This window comes from Lontra canadensis, unplaced genomic scaffold (assembly GCF_010015895.1).
Source record: "Lontra canadensis isolate GAN:19392208 unplaced genomic scaffold, GSC_riverotter_1.0 scaffold73, whole genome shotgun sequence".
NCBI classification, from domain to species: Eukaryota; Metazoa; Chordata; class Mammalia; order Carnivora; family Mustelidae; genus Lontra; species Lontra canadensis.
In genome coordinates, this window is record NW_022631067.1 from 2,142,212 (window position 1) to 2,154,598 (window position 12,387).

The following is a 12,387-nucleotide window of genomic DNA, read 5'->3' on the forward strand; positions in this document are numbered from 1 at the left end:
CCGACACCGCCGAGGCCCCCGGCTGAGGGCAAGGCGGTCAGACGAGGCCAGACTCCCTCACGTGCGAACTTGCCGCTGCACGTTTTCAGTAGAACCTGACCAGGCCTCCGGCAGTCCCTGCGCCTCAGTGTGGACCGGAACGCCCGTAGGCGCGCAAGCAAAACTCGTTTCCTTCTTTCTTCCGTGTTCTTCCTCAAAGGTGTCCTCACTAAAAAAAGTGTTAAGACGGATGTTCGTAAGGACCATGGAAAGGAAGTCTCTTCTGGGATTTTCTTCAATGGTAAATGCAACCCCATAACCCCTGCTTGCGTCGAGAGCCCAGTGGGAGGATGGAGGAGCCAGGCAGAGGCCGATGGGGACAGCCCCATCGTGGAGGGTGACAGTGTGGCCAGAGAGGGAGGCTGCTCTACGCCTCCCCACCCTGGCGGGCAGAATTCCCTTCTCTGTCCAGCCCCTGCCCATGGCCCTGGCCCTGGCAAAGCAGGGCCTGGGGGAGGAAGACAGGAATGTCCCCGCAAGCAGGTGGCCGTCTGCAGGAAGGGCTGCCACACTTCCCGCCCCTCCCATTTCAGCTAGGTCAGTGTCCCTCCTGGGCACGGTGGGTGGGGAGAGCCAGTGCCTCCCCCCAGCCAGGGAGGCCCCCAGGAGTGGGGAAGAGCGTCCCTCCAACAGCCGAGGTGGCTGACATGAATTCCAGTCTGCCAAGGCTCCGATGGGTGCCACGGGATGACAGATCTTTCCTTTACCCTAAAGATGGCACAGAGGAAAGGTCGCCTGCGTAGGTCACAGGACGCCTGCTCTGCGGGACGTGGTGCTGGGCCCGGAGGCAGGACCACGTCCTGGTACCAGGCCCAGGAGAGGGAGGATTTGATTTGAAAACTTACTTCCCGGCCCCACTGAGCATCTCTGCAGGGGGACCCGGAATCTGCATTTCAGTCTGGCCTCGGGCCCCAGCCGCTGGTGTTTGGAGGGTGGCATAAGCGTAGAAGGCTCATTGCAAGAAAGATTTCTGGTCCCCTGGATTTGTCCCACCCACGGACTCTGGGAAAGGGCCGTGGAGATCAACTGCATCGCCAGGCAGCCTTGGAGCAGTGAGTGTGCGTCAGGGGATGGTAAGCGCGGGTCTGTACCGGGACAGCCCATGAGCTGGACCGGCTTCAGGGACACACATAGCAACCGTGTCACTCACTGGAGAAGCAGGAGGAAATAAGCAAGGACAGGGAAACCTGAGCTGACCGAGAGCTGGGGAGGGGAGAGATGGTGTCTGGGGTGCAGGGATCAGAGAAACGGCCGGCTCACGGGGTCCTGGTGCCCAGCCCCACCCCCAGAGCGACCTGAAATTCCCACACGTGTGGTGCGTGCGTGGACAGTGGCAGACGGCACTGTAGACCAGCATGTGCGCCCCGAGACCTCTGTGGCCCACTGAGGATTCTGCAGAGCCCCCTCCCCGCACAGCCCCAAGCTGCTGGCGCACACACTGCCCTCCTCTGGGCCCCGGGGCGAAGGCCTCGATCTAACAAAATGGCCTCCTCCCTACGTTGGCAACAGCTTCCTAGATAGAGAGCGCTGTTCCGATGGAGAAACTGAGGCATGGCTCGGTGAAGGGCCAGAGGTGGATTGGGAATCCGCACCCAGGCAGCTGTGACCCAGGAGCAGGAAGAGGTACCAGGAGAACGAAAGCCTTGGCGTTCCCGCCTGGTCACCACAGAAGCCTGAGTGAGAGCCCTGGTGGGGTGGGGTGGCCCCAAGGAGCCCTGACTGCACAGCAGCCCAGGAGGGATGGCGTCACTGGGTGCTGATAAGGTCTCTAAGCTGGCGGGTCCTGAAAGAGCACTGTCCTCCCCTGGGGGGGGCACGGCTGTCTCCCCCACTGCCTGCCCTAAGGCCTCCTGGCTACAGTGGGGACAGGGAGCGAATCCCTGTGCAGCTGGAGGGCCATGTCCTCAGCAGACTTGAGGACGGTCCACTGCAATAAAGAGATCAGTGTGCAAACTGGTGCAGACAGGCAGGTGGCCTCTGGCCACTTGCACGTGGAGGGCGGGTCGCTGCTGAGTGTGTGTGTGTGTGTGTGTGTGTGTGCACGGAGAGCCCCGAGGGCACCAGAGCGAGGCTCGGCACGTCGGCCAACAGAGCAACAGGACGGGGGAAACACAGACGATGCGACATTTAAGAGTTCTGTTGCGAAATCATTTTAGACTCAGAAAATCTGGGGAAGTGGTACAGAAGGTTTTCCGTGTTCCTTCCGCCGAGCTTTTCCCAGCGGTCATGTCTTAGGTAACTCGAGAGCAGTTACTACAACCGGGACACTCACCCTGAGGCAGACGTGCTGGTAACCTGCAGACCTGATCCAAATTCTTCCAGTGACCTCACCAACGCGCCTCCGGGGGGTCGGGGGGTCAGCGGGATCCATCCAGATGCTGCACGCCAGTTACCCGCCGCCTCCGTGGTTCCCGCTGCGGCTCGGCTTCTGTCCTTCATGACCTTGGAGCTCCCTGGCCCTCTACTCCATAGCATCTCTCTCCATTGGGGACTGTCCGAATTCTGCCCGTGGCCGGATTCAGGTTACACCTGTGGGGCAAGAGCGTTCGAGCCTTGCTGCGAAGCCTCCCTCTGCGGGTCCCCCAAGGACGTGCGTGATGCGGGCGTTGCTCCATCTCGTCCTCGGAGCGTTTACTCCGAGCGCACTCAAGGCCCTGCGTGCCAGCTTCCTCCATAATCGAGCTGACTTTCTCCCCTTGTGAACAATTATCATTCTTCTGGGGAAAGACGCGCAGACAGCCCAAATATCCTATGTTTCGCCGTATTTTCACTAATGTTGCATCCATTGCTTCTTACCTGCAAAAATTATGACTCTAGTATTTGCCAAAAGGTGATTTTTTTTTCTTTTTTCCCCATTTCTCCTGCGTGTGTAAGGAAGAGCGGTTCCTCCTTAGGTCTCTGTTTACTTGTTTCTTCTGGATCAGGTAAACGTACGGTGGTTTGTCGGCTGCTGCGGGTTACTCCGTGGGTTACAAACCACTGTGATGATGTCTTCCGTTTGTCCAATTTTGTTGTTTGAAGGGCAGCCCATTGCCACGGCTTTTGAGAATGTGTCACTTTTTACATGGGGAGATGTTCCAGTCCCCCTCACCCCATACACTCTCCCGGCCCCGGGCTTGGGGGCAGCCAGGTCAGCTCAGAGCCCATCCCGGAGGGCAGTGGTGAGAAGCCAGGGTCAGGGCTGCATGTGTTTGCCGCTCTGGTGTTGTTTCCGGCCCTCTGGGGACACAGAGCCAGGAAAGATGTGCGTGGGCCCAGATCTGTGTTTCGACAGCTCCCTGCTCAGGGGTTGGGCACCATGAACTCAGGCCGATCCCACAGACCTGTAGCTCCTCCCTCTGACCTGCGTGAAAGCTCAGTCTCACACAGCACGTCACCCATCGGCTCATCGAGGACACACGGAAGCAACCAAGGAATTCTCAGCAATGACCACCCCGTGAGAACAGAGGCAGTAACTCGCAGGCCAGGCGTGGGTACAGACTTCCTCCTTCAGCCCTACAACACACGGTCAGATGCTTGTTTCCAAAGTTCCTTTTCGGTTCTTTTCTTCCCACCCTCTGCTGTGGTTGTTATTTACCTGCTCTTGTCCCTCTTGGGTCCCTTTTTCATCAAGGTTGATTTTACTTCCGTCTTTCAGAGAACACGAAACACGGCCATGATTTTCCTACAAAAAATCATGTACCCCAGAGCACCGTCTCCCCTGGTGCCTGGACCACGTGCCCCGGCCCCTTTTCCACCTGCCGCCTCACCTCCTCTAGTGACCAGCTCATCCTTTCCTGGTGTATCCTTCCCACGCTCCCTTGAGCATAAACGAGCAGGCCCAAGTGCGTGGCCTTTCTTTGCAGATCACTCTGTTTACTGTTTTATGTCATGCGTCTTAGATGCTTTTGAGCCACTTTGCGGAGGTGTGATGGCGCGTATTTTCCTCTAACCTTGTGTCCTTGTGTGAAGAGTCCCTCACCATACAGATATTTGGCGCTTCTCTTTCTCGACCTGACGCCGCGGATCGTAGGTCACCCGCATGGGCTTACAGACGTCTTCCTCGGAGGAGCGTGTACAGCTGCGTAGTTCTGCACACGCCACGCCCTGCGGCCGCACCGTAGCTCCTCCATCGCCGTCCCACACGTGGGCCTTCGGCTTTCCTCCCACACTCGGCAAACGGCGCTGTAAGCCGTGACTCTCGCATAGGTGTCTCCATATGTAGGATGTGTGTCTTCAGGGTGGAAATCCACCGGTGGGTTGCTGAGGGGAAGAGGAGTGAGTGTGTCGTCACTTTGGAACGCCCCGATAGCCCACAGGAGGTTGTGCCCCCTTGGGCTCCCGCCAGCGGCGTGTGCCTCCTTCTCCGTGGCCCGGACAACAGAGCGAGTCGTCTGCTTTTCCAGCTCTTGACAACCCGATAGGTGAGAAACTGTATCTCAGAGCTGTTCTCGTTCACGTTTCTGTAGGTACAAATGAGCTGGAGCATGTTCTCATGTCGACAGGTCATTTTAGCACATTTTTGTGAATTATCTGTTAACATCTTTTTCTCGTTTTTCTATACCTGAATTTTTAAAAAATTTTTATCCATTACAGATGCTAATCTTTTGTCTGTGATATATGCCGCTAATATTTTCTTCCATTTAGCAAAGTGTCTACTGATGTTGCCTGAAAATTTAGAAGCAGGCCCATGAGGGCTCCATCCTTCACTTGGGCGAGGCTGACAGCGCGGCGCCCGGGTTCTGGCATCGACACGGCTGAGACCATTGGGAGAAGCAAACATAGAAGTGCGGCAAAGCGCCCGCAGGCCACACGTGGTGCTCCCAGCCACAGGCCCTGCCAGAGGTGAGCCCACCGTCCCCACGCAGAACACGTACCATGGCTGAGAGTAAAAGCAGCCAGCAACAGAAGGACCCAGGAGGGACAATACGTGCGCTTCCAGACATCCGCTTCTAGTTGGGAAGAAAGCTGCCAAGAGCATGGCTCCCACTCTAACAGTGCAAGAACGAAGAAACCAGTTAAGGTTTTGCTGATCCTTAAAGCGTGGACTGCACATCAGCGTGGGCGGGATCTTACCCCATCCCCCAGCTCCTTTCCACAGGTCTCTCCTGGTAGCAGGGGCAGGGCAGGAGGCCCGAGAACAAGATGACTGGTTAGCACGGAGGCCGTGCCAGAAGTCTGTCCACCTCCCGGATTCTTCTACCCTAGCTGCTGGGGGAGGTTGCAAGGCTCTGAACCCTGTCTCAGACTCACACCCTCAGGACTCAAGCAAAGAGCCACCACTGTTGGAGGGGCTGGAGAGTTAAAACTCTCTGCCTGCCAGAAATGAACCAGAGCCCATCCGGGGCCCCGGACTGCACACGACACTGTAGACGTGAGGTCTTAAACAGAAGAGCGTGTCTGCAGCTTCTTCCAGGCCTCCACAGGACGCAGCTTGGTCCTTTATCTTGCGGTCTGAGGTTTGGCCACACGTTTCTCGTAGATGGGCTCCATCAGTCTGGAAAGTTCTCCACTGTTCTTATTCTACTGAGGGTTTTTATTGTGAATTCTGTTAAAGGCTTTTTCTGTATGTATTGAAATGGTTGGACAGTTCCTTTTCTTTATTATGTTAAAATGATGGATTACAGTGGGCTTTGGCTGCTGAACCAACCTTGCATTCCCGGGATAAGGCCCATTGAGTCATGATGCATTAATTCCCTTAGGTTTGTTTGTTTTATAGTTTTTGTTTTGTTCTACCTGCAAAGATTTCCTCCACATTTTCCACCAGTTCCAGTACTGCTAAGGATCTAGCATCTGTATTCCTAAGTATCGGCCTGTCATTCTTTCACATAATATCGCGGTCCTGTTTTGGCGACAGTCTAGCCCCACACAGTGAGTTGGCCTGTGACAACTCTTTGTTTCCTCTAAAAGTTTGACTAACATCAGTATTATTTCTTCCTCAACAAATTTACCACTAAAACCACCTAGACCTGAAGCCTCATATATTGGAAAAGTTTCTGATCAATTACAATTTTTTCAATACCTATACATTACCACTAGGATGTTTTCCTTTAGATATTTTTTCTGCCCCAGTCTTTCTCTTATTCTTCCAGGACGCCAATTGCACATACATTATACCTTTTGATATTGTCCCACAGGTCTCTGAGACTCCACTCACTCTCTCTGTAGTTTCCTTTCCAGGTTCGTTCCCATAATTTCTGCAGCTCGGTCCTCAGTTCCTGGAGCCTCCGTCTGCTGTGGACCCCATCAGTAAAATTTTCATCTCTGACATCTCCTTCTTAGCTCCATGATTTCCTTTCAGTTCTGTAGCGCAGCCATTCCCCCGCCGCACTCAGAGATCCCCTTCACATTCTTCTTCACCTCGTGGGGCACGTTTGTAACAGCTGCTCTGAAGTCTTCGCTGGATGATTCCACATCTGTGTCATCTTGAGGCTGGTATTGTCAATTACATCCCCCCCCCAAATTTGGCGCTAACACCCTGGTTCTCTCTAAGTTGAGGAATTGTGTGTTGAATCCTGGACATGGTGAGTGTTACGTTGTTTCGACAGAACCCTCCGGAAAATGTCGGTGTTCTGGTTGCAGCACGCCATGCCATCTTGTTGCCTTTATCCGGCATACTTGATCTCGCCAGTTTTGAGTGGTTTGAACCTGTTGCTTCCCAGAGAGTCTGCTCTTGTATTTAGAATGTCCTGTGTATGCGGCAGCTCCAGGGTTGGACTAAGGCTGGTGCGGTTCCACACACGGAACTAGGAAGTCCACTTCTCCAGGGTTCTCTCTTCCCGAGTTCCCTGGTGCACATGCAGGCTTTCAGGGGTTCCTTTTCCTGGGGCCAGAAGGATGGAGTTTCTATTCGAGTTTTGGGGCCCATGTCACAGCCTCACAGCCTCGGAGCAAAGCCAGGAAGGAAACAAATGACGCATGAACTCCTTCCCCTTGTGGCCAACAGCTCCATACCTGCCTGTGTTGCTCTCTTCCCAGCAGTCTTAGCTGCTTCCTTTCTGCATTCTGAGTAGAGGTTTGAGTCGGGATGTGTGGGTGAGTAGACTCAACTAGGAAGAGGACACCAGAACTCCCACTTAGGGTTTTTCAAAAAGTTCTATGAAATGCCAACCTTCTACCCGCAGAAGAATGCTAACAAAAATGCAGACTGAACTAAGACAAAGTGATATCTCCTCCCCCAATGACCTTCCACCTAGCAGCAGCCATTGCCCTCCTCCTCCTCCGTCCTCACGCCCAAGCCATCTGCTTGATTCAGGAAAGCCTCCTGGGGGTGTGAGTCAGCCCCCATCCTGGTCGGGAGAGCAGAGGTGGAACAGGTGGATGCAGCCAGTCTCCTGGAGGTGGCCCATTCAGGCTCTGGCTAGACTCAGGGGTGTGCCCACCTCCCGAAATCCATCATCAGCTCTGGGCTACCATCATCAATGGCCTTAATGTCCATTTTCATGTGCGTGTGCCGTCCCTTCCTTAAGACCCACCTTTATCGTTTTTCCAAGTAGTGACCTCATTTGTATGGCTAAATACTTCAAGCCGCGGGATTAAGGGACACACAGAGCGGTTTTGAGTCTGGTCATCTGGTCAGTGGTGTGTCCCACTTCCTGGGCCAGGGATGGCTGCCATCAGCCCCCTGAATTTCCAGAGGGCCGTTCTGCTGGTGGTTATTAGTGTTTGAGCAGAGAAAGCTTAACAAGGAAAATCTCTCAAAGAAATGCATCTCTAACAGTGGAACTCCAGCCATTTGGGCATATGGCTGGGATAGGCTTGGGCTTGGGTAGGGGCTGCTGTCTCTGGTCCTCCAGCCACAATTGGTAGGTCACTTGCCAATCGCAGACACCCCACTTCCCAGGAAAGGAACCAACCTCTGGGGCTCTTCCAGTGTGCCTTCCCACACATACAGAGTCCATCCTATGGCCCAGGAGCAGAGCAAAGGCCATCGACCAGCTAGGGATCAACAGTGCTCTCAGGCCATGCAGGGTTCCTGCTCTGGGTCCCGGTTGTAGAGGACCCACACAGTACAGACATCAAAATTCAGTCCATATTCTCTCCCATCTTGTAGGAAACTTCTTTAAGATTTTGGCAGCCAATGGGACAGAGGGAATGAAGGACAGGGAGACACCTGGGCAGGGAAGGCTGAAGGGCAGCGTGATGGTGGGTGAGAGGGAAGCCCCACCACCCCCCTCCTTGGAAGGCAGGAGAAGGGGCTACTCGGAAAGCTACCCCCTAATCACAGCAGCAGCACCGGGATAGAGCACCTCCAGAAGACCGCTGTGCTCGCTCTGCCGGGGGGTGACACTGGGACGCACAGAGTTGGAAAGGGGCCAGGAAAGGGGCACCTACCATGGGGTGGGGAGGTGGGGCCTGGGGCAGCCCGGTTTCTGCCCGGTGGAGAACAGGTTGAAGGTCCTGTCCAGAAAGGTTGGGGTATACCTTGTAAATCCCACAGTGGGACACGTGGCAGGTGGCCTCCATTAGCCTTAGACCTAGGCCCTGCCACACAGGGCTGGGCCATCCAGGAGCACCTGCTACAGTGTCCTATCAGAACACCTCCCTGAGGACTAATGGATTAGGCTGAGCCATTAGAAAGGACGATGCAGGTCAAAAATGGTCCGACGCCGGGACCTGGGACACTTTTGGGGCCCCTGGGGTCAGCGCAGCTGGGGCGCCCCTCAGGCTTCCCTCCTCTCCGCGCTCGGCCCTCAACACAGGCTCCGCCGCTGGGAGCAGGAGCACTTCCCGCTCCTGTTGCCACAGGTGGGGGCTTCCCCCCCGGAGGGGTTCCCTGAGCTCCAGCCTCTGCCCCAGACAGACACACGGACAGGCTCGCAGAGGGCTGGTCTTGAGTGCCTTTGTTCCACGTGCCGAGCGACCCACACGTTTTGGACTCCTTGTCCGTGGGGTACACTGAGCTCCACCACTGACTTCTCCAAAGACGTAAACGTATAGTCAACGTAACATCGTCCTCCGAGCCGTGCCTCGGGATTGTGAGGCAAAGAGGGTTTAGAGTAGGCTCCAAGGAATGAATCTCTAACGTGAAATTCTGGCCACCAGAGCAGACCCCTGTGGGAAACCCACTGGCTCTCCTCCCTGGGCTGGAAGGGGTCTCTCGGGCTGCTGAGCGGCAGGATGGAACTGACCGCGACGCTTCTCCTTTCCCCCGAGGCTGGCCTTCTCTAGCACAGTCTTACATTTGGCTTCTTAACGCCAGCTGTCCCACCGTGACGGTGCTGCCTGGTAAGAGGGCAGAAGGTAGAGGGAGAGAGGACCGCATGCAGCCCTGTTGGACACTTGTTATCAAGCCAAGTGTGTGGACAAAGGAAACCCCACTGACGCTCCCGCCACCTTTCTGAATGGACGGGAAGGAAGGAAAGCTTCGTGGTGGGCCACAGGGCCGCGGGGACCGGGGAGACAGTGCAGGGGAGAGGCCAAGAGCCTTGGCGGAACACCAGACAGCCTGGTTGAGGGGACAAACCCGAGTTTGGAATTAGACCACAACCTGTGTGTCACATCTTGATCATTGTGCTTAATTTTTCCCACAGAAGAGGAGAAAGAAACAATATTTCAGATTAAAAGCCTAGCAGCTCTGGAAAAAATCATTGACAACCTTCGAAGAACTTTAGGTAAACGGAACGTGGGACCGTCTTGGTGACAGATAAGTGTGGAGGACGCCTGCTCCTGCTGGGACGTCCCCCGCTGTGAAGAGAAGTAAACCGTCTGCTCCAGGGAACCGCTCTCTGGAGGGGCAGGTGACTTGGTCCCTGGGCAGACTGGCAGGGAGCTCCCAGTGGGTTTCCTGTGTTGTCACTGCAGGGCTCCTGGCCCCCCGAGTCCAAATCCAAGGAGTCAAGGGCCACATCCTGGGCGTGTGAGGCTGACGACCTATACCCCCACGGCCAGGCCTGGGAAGGTCCCCAAATCTCACTGCAGGCGGCCTCCCATTTGGGGCTGAGCCCCACACCACTGGGCATCCCCGACCCCTTCCCTTTCAGACAACTTCCTAGCTGCTGGAGTTGGTCCACGAATTTCCCCTGGTGGCTTCTGCCCAGGCCCCATGCTTCTCCCTGGAACCTTCCAGAACACCTCTGAGCCTCTTCTCCAGGCCAGTCCCCTCCTGTCCTCCCAGCCTCTCACAAGTAGACTCTGTAGTCACGCAGATGATTTGAATCAACTCCTCCAGCCTTCTAACCACCACACACCCATGATATACCCCAAGACCGGCTGGTTTGGGGACTCATCACACCCTAATTTCGAGCTAGTGTTCACGAGGACCTGCAAGGGTTCGTAAATGTGGCTGCTAAGCCACACGCATCGGCTCCTTGTAGATCCAAGCACAGGACCAAACGTTTAAACCTGGCCGGCTTCATGCACCTTCCACTAGTGTTTGCTGAGCACCCGGCCCGGGCCGGGCGCTGCTCAGGGGGCTCGGGATTGCACAACACAGACACACGCAGCCCCGCCCTCGCGGAGCCCACATTCCAGGGGACGGTTCGATGGCCTCTCTGCTCCAGCCTGTCGGGACACTGCTGGGTCTCCCCCCTTTCGTCGGCTCCTCCTCCAAGCTCCGGATCATGGTCACTGTGGCCAGCCTGCCCTCTCGCCCTCCGTGTAGATGCCGGCCAGGACGGAGTCCCAGACGCATCCCTAGAGACCTCCCGGTTGTGCGAGTGGTCACCAAGCACGGCAGGAGCCACCCTGACGCTGCGGGGCCAGAGCCAGCCCTGGGGCCTCGAGACCCCAGACCCCCCAGTCTGCACCTTCCCGCAGCAGGCCCCCCAGTGCAATCAGAGGTAGAAAGGGAGGTGAGCGGTTGCTCCACTCAAGGCAGATTCACCGACTGGGCCTGACACCAGCCAGTTTCTGCTGCTGGGACAGATTTCGTGAGAGACTTTGCCGAACTCGCAGTTCCCGGGGACTGGAGAGTTCTGTCGTGAGAACACAAAGTCTCCGAGGCCTCAAATGTCTCAGGCAGGGCCCTTCCACCCGACGACGCCCCTGCAGGCCGCCCCGTGCCTGGACTTCTGGGGGATGGGCAGCGGACGCTCCTCGAGGGCCGGGGCTGCTCCCAGCAGTGTGCGGACAGGAGGGCCCAAGGTCCTTGGCCTCTGGGAACCTGATGTCACAGGCGTGGGTCCACAGCGGGCTGCCCCTGAGGGGAGGAGGGCCCCGCCCCGCCCAGCAGCAGAGCTCAGAGGAGCCCCCACTGGCTTTGGGGGCAGAAGGCAGTGGCAGTGAGGCATTAAAGGGGGCAGTCTGGCCCCCCACCTCGTCCTCCTCTCTCTGCGCTGCTCCCCCGTCGGGGTCACGGCCTCGTGCTCCCCAAGATCCTGCCGATTCTCTCCCCCACCTGGCCCACTGCCAGCCTCACCTGAACCACACCATCCTGCTCCCTCTGGCCACGTTAGCCCTGACCTCTCCAGCTCTGTCTTGTGCCCTCCATCCTCTGCGTGTCTGTAGGGTGCTGTCCATCCCGCAAGCTCATCCTCCCCACACCCCACCCGGGACTCTCTCTACTTGTGGCTCCTTTGGGAAACTGAAGAGCTGCCACTTGGTGAGCTCTCATCCAGGCACAGCCCCAGAGGCCCAGGCTCACTGTCAGGGGGCTGGGCGGCAGCCTGGCCTGCGTTCAGACCCCCGCCTGACTCCCAGCAAGCTATGTCAGCCTGGGGTGACCTTGGGCAGGAGAGAGCACATCCCAAGCCTCAGGACTTCATCCTTAAAGTGGGATCCTCAGAGCACCTGCCTCCAGGGCTGCTGGGGGCTGGATGAGGCTCCCACACACACCCACCCGCCTGGACCTGTGGGAGGGCCGCAACTAGGATGCCCTGGGAGGGATGTTTGTCGTGGACCAGGGACCACAGGTGGGGAGTCTAGTGCCGTGTCCGCCCGCCCCTCTCAGTCTCGCAGCCCAGGGCTCGGCCCAGTACACACTGATGGGAACAAAGACAGGTGGGTGTGAAACCAGCTTCCTAGGAACACCTAGGATTTCTCAAGAAGATCTGCTCTCTCCAAACAGGCAAAACTCTCAAGCAAAAAATAAAGAAGCACAAATATTTGTTCAGAAAAACCAAACAGCTCAAGCAGAAGTTGGGCCTGAACTGAGAAGCCAAGATTGCCTCAGGGGACAGCCACTCATCCCCACCAGCAGGAAGGAAAGTAAAATATAACCACTATTTTGTATAAAGAAGAATCAATTTATTCAAGGAGTGCCAAATAAAATGAACATATTTAGATACTAAATTAGAGGCAATGTGGTTTTTTCCCTTAAATAACAAAAATAAAAATCTATTTGAGCTTGAAAAATAAGAGATTGTCTAACAGGATGAACTTTGAAGAAATGTGACCTCCGAACCTGCGTACTGTCGGGATTTCCCGAAG

The 12,387-nt window shown here is 56.1% G+C and overlaps 1 long non-coding RNA gene across 1 annotated transcript; it reads left to right on the top strand.

The window, feature by feature from the left end:
• Positions 1-265: 265 nt before the first annotated feature.
• LOC116881286 lies at positions 266-12,111 on the top strand. Its single transcript, XR_004385383.1, has 3 exons — positions 266-280; positions 9,552-9,632; positions 12,026-12,111. It is a non-coding gene; the product is annotated as an uncharacterized LOC116881286 (long non-coding RNA).
• The last annotated feature ends 276 nt before the right edge of the window (positions 12,112-12,387 follow it).